Genomic DNA, 4,647 nt, shown 5'->3' on the forward strand with positions numbered 1-4,647 from the left:
GCCTCTCAGGCATTGTGGTTAATTGCAGGCCATATCTGGCACTTAGTATGAATTCAAACAAATTATTGAGAATTATAATCATTCATGTATTAACACAAAGGGTAAGTTAAGATGACTAAGAGTAAACCAAGGAGCAGCAATTTCTTAACAGAAATTCTGGAGTTTACAGGTCACTCTTAGGAACACAGAGTATGTTTACCTTCGAAGTTAAGTTGTGCATTGGCCAGACTCCTGCCAGAGACTATAGTCTATGACCTTCCTGGTTCATGCTAAGCACCTTCATAATCTGTAACCATAATGTCATAATTTAAAGAGAGGTTGGTGAAGCCCATCAAACCCTAGTTAATTAGCAGCTCTGAGCTGCTCATGGAAATTTGTAACCCATTCACACTCCTTCCAGATTAAAATAATACCTGATTGAATGCTGGATATATTTCACAGTTATGTCTGAGAATTCCCTCACAATTTTCTCTGATACCAGAATCAGGATACTTTATATTACTTTGTTTCCCTTTTTCTTTCAAATGAGGAATCTGAAGTCACACAGCAGCATCAGGATTTAAACCTTCCTCTGTCTGAGGCCCAAGCCCTTTATGTTTCCAGCCCTCAGTAAGCAGAGTTGGTCCAGAGGTTGGAAATCACTTGACAGCATTCCAGCACAGTCAGCATCTTCACTGAGTAGCTTTGTTATTTGCTGTAAGCAGTGGTAAATTCCCAGAACCCCAGACACACCCATATAAAAATGTTAATTACTAAAAATGCCTCATAAAACCAAATGTAAATGAACAGTAAATTGAAGTCCCACTGGAACTCACTGTCTCTTGATCACCTCCATTTATTCAGGAAATTAAGGGCTGGCAAGATTTAATTTTTCTTATAGTCAAATCTTTCAAATTAAACCCTTTTGTCATTTTGTGAAACTTCTAAATTATGAAGAAAATGATGATTGACTTTATGCATTAAGGTGCTTTTCAAGTGTGAAACCTATTTTGCAAAGGGGAGAAGCTGAGGGTCATTGAAATAACAGAACTCCAGACCTCCAAGTTTTGCTGAAACACAGAGGACACACATATGGGCAACTCTATTGTTAGTGCTTATTCTTTCTAAAGTTCCAGAAACCACAGCTTCTGGTCAAGTGCTCTGCTGAAACAGCAGGCTTTAGAAAAATGAGAAAAATATGACTAGGATGAAAGAAGTTCATTTGTTTCCAAGTTGTGGCCCTTCTGTCCTCTGAGTGGCTCCTCCTCTATTGCCTGTGTCTTCAGGTCTGAATTATAATTTTCCACCCACACATAGGAGGGTTCACTGGGATCCTACAGTGAGGTTAAGGTGTAAACCTGAAAGAGGCTTTTAAGGGCAAAATTGAGTTTGGGATGGGAGAGAGAGATTTAAAGAGGGGAAAAGCATTTGAGATACCCCATGGCTGGCATAGTGAATGAGCACGTGTTGGGAAGGCCGAGCAGATGGAGGGACTGCTGAATGTAGTTCTTCTGGCCAAGACAGTGCCTTTAGTTCTGCAGCACAACTTTCAGTGGGAGAGCTCACTGCCTAGTGCACTGTGACCAGGATGGCTAGCATGTGAACACCCTTCCCCGTCAAGATTTCTTTTACATACTTGCACAGCTAGATCTCAGTGTTCCCAGCTGTTAAGGCTTGCGTTTTGCAGTGTATCCCTTGAGGAGTAAATAACAGCTGCAATCTTCTGCCAGAAAAGAACTTGTTGCCCCAGCTTGGAGGTTCAGTGGATGATGCGTGCAAGAGTATTTCTGGAAGAGAAAATGAGTTGCCCTATAGGTCAGCCTTTGATAACTGCAAGGTGCCAAGTTAACGTGACAAGACTAGATAGGTGGGCTTTCTTGAAAAAGAGGAAACCTCAGAACTGCTGGCTTAGTTCCTGAAGGGAGTGGCAAGATTCTCCTTGTACTTCTGAAACTGCATGACTCCAAATTCTCTTTGGCAAGTGTTTCTGATGCTGTTGAGGCCATAGGCTCTAGAGGATGGCTCAGGTTGGAAGCCTGGCTCTGACACTTATATGATTACCTAGTGCAATTTTCTCCTCTGGAAAAAGGATATAATGCCCTCTTTTACTGGACAGTGATTGTGAGAATTAGAAATAATATTTGTAAAATACTTAGCATAGTGTCCAAGCATGTAACAGAAGGTCAATAAATGGCTATGTGGTGGCTGTTCATGAGAAAATTAATCTGGTTTAGCACTGAGGAAGTAGAAAGGAAAGAGATATACTGAAATGTCTAACATATGACACCTAGGAAAAATAAGCACAAGGACATTTTTATACACAGGACCAACCAAAGACTCCAGAGAGACTCAAGGGACAGAAATACCCAATGCTTTGTTCAGGTGATTAGGTTCCTGGACAGCTCAGGAGCTAGTAATGTTAAGCATCAAAGTCCATGTCTGTGAATGCAAGATGTTCTCCTAGAATATCTAGAAAAGAAGATTATCTCTTTAAAATACATCAGAGAAAATAAATTTTACCTGTATAGCCTAAACAATGCTGGAATTAGGTGAGAATGGACAACAACTCTGGAATTTACTAATCTCAATGATCTGTAAATCCCGACCCACATGGGCTCCACAGTTAATCATACTGCTTTTACACTGTACACTGATAGGACAAATACTGTTCACAGCCTATTGAGAAACTACTCTAATTCAGAAAAAAGCATTTGGAGTCCTGGGCTTAAAAAATAGAAGTTTGAATCCAAAATTTCAAATTTTTAGACTATTTCCTCTTTCTAGCATTTTGCATCTTCTACGTTTTCTAAGATTTACCATATAACCATTTACCTTGAACACTGAAGTAAGACAAGTAACGCAGAGAGGAGCAGCTACTGGAGATGCCTGAGGCTGGGTTCAAAGGCATCGCCAGCGGCACAATACAACAGTCCAGGGACCCCTTACACTTGAGATGGACTACAAACAACAGGTACCAGAGGTAAAAGTTGAGGTCCAATGTAGGAGGACAGCCTTCCTGAGCAACAAGGAGTATCAACTGTACCCTAGGTGATAGCAGCAGGAGCAACTAAGTGTGGTGAACTTCCAGGCAGAGCTGAGGCAGGCATTCCTAGCTGTGACACCAAGAAATGATGAAAACAGTCTTGGAAGATCCCAGGTAGCTGATTTCAAAAAAGAAAAATCCAATTGACAATGTAATAAAGACATCCATGAAAAAACAAACAAACAAGTAGTTATTAAGGGTGTGCAATTATAGAAACTATGAAGGATGCGAAGGAATTTAACATGCTTCTACACTTCAGAATTGGCATAAGTTGACTCAGTAAAATGGAACCAAAGACTAGAATCATACCTAGGCTTCTATTTATTTTTTACAGCGACTCTTTAACATTCCTCACATTCCCCAAATAGCAAAGTATACCACTTGAGTCAAGACTGATTACTGTCTTCAATCATGTTTAGTATTCACTGGATCTATGCACATGCACAAAGGAGCTAGCAATTATTGAGCTCCTACTATGTGCAGGGCATCCACATTATATGTAATAATTAGCTCATTTAGTCCTAAGAGGAACCCTATACAAATCACATATTTATCATCCTCATTTTACTCATGAGGAAACTAAAGTTTAGAGATCAAGGAACTAGTACAAATTCACAACCTAATGTCATGGGCAGGTGCAGAGAAGTGTCTCTTTGGATGTCATGAAAAGAAGCAAAATCAATCACACTGGGAAGGTGGACTGAAATTTTTATTTTATTCTCTCATTGACAGCTCTGCGATCAAGTATGCTTGTCATTAAAAAAAATACACTAGAGGGCGCCAAATACACAACCTGTGCCTTTAAAACTTTTGATGATACAGTTCCCACAGTGACATAAAACATATAATCAGTAATGGATTCAGGCCAAAGGGCCCTCCCAAAAAGATTATGATCCAGTTTATAATTAAGAGGCTGTACTCCTATCCCCTGAACTAAAAAAAGAGGACCTCATGATTTATATTGAGCAATTCATAATTAGTCTCTACTTGATAGTGAGTGTTATTCAAAGATCCTTTCAGGTAGGTATTTAATTTCTCTTGGCTTTGCCTGCTGAGTGGCAATGGGAAAAGGGTAGAGTAACCTGGTAAGGGTAGGGTAACCTGGATAAAAATACATTTTTAAAAAAGATTTTTAAAACTTATTTGTTTTTAGAGAGAGGGGAAGGGATGGAGAAAGAGGGAGAGAAACATCAATGTATGGTTGCTTCTCATATGCCCCTAACTGGGGACCTGGCTGGCAACCCCTGGCATGTGCCCTGAATGGGAACTGAACCAGCAACCCTTGGCTCGCAGGCCAGCATTCAGTCCACTGAGCAACACCAGTCAGGGCTGGATAAAAATAAATTTTTAAAAATTGCACTGAGATATAGTTTATCTTTTAAAATGTATTTACCAAAATAAAATGTGCATATATTTTTAAAAGGAAAAAACCCATCTCTAAGAGTTTAAAATGAAAAGGAATTTAGACTCCATTCTCGACCTTATGTTCAAGAGGCAACAACCTTTACAGGCTAACTCTAGATTTATAAGGAAACTCCAGATCTTCAACAGGTGTTGGGATCAGATAATTTCACTGCACAGTGGGCATTGTGTTTGATGGTATCATTCAGTTGGTGTCTGAAGGG

The 4,647-nt window shown here is 39.7% G+C and overlaps 1 pseudogene; it reads left to right on the forward strand.

The window, feature by feature from the left end:
- The first annotated feature begins 2,861 nt into the window (after nucleotides 1–2,861).
- On the forward strand, nucleotides 2,862–3,169 carry LOC129063162 (SNRPN upstream reading frame protein-like; annotated as a pseudogene).
- The last annotated feature ends 1,478 nt before the right edge of the window (nucleotides 3,170–4,647 follow it).

This window comes from Pteronotus mesoamericanus, unplaced genomic scaffold (genome assembly GCF_021234165.1).
Source record: "Pteronotus mesoamericanus isolate MK-2021 breed Mesoamerican mustached bat unplaced genomic scaffold, CSHL_Meso_final scaffold_85, whole genome shotgun sequence".
Classification (NCBI taxonomy): Eukaryota; Metazoa; Chordata; class Mammalia; order Chiroptera; family Mormoopidae; genus Pteronotus; species Pteronotus mesoamericanus.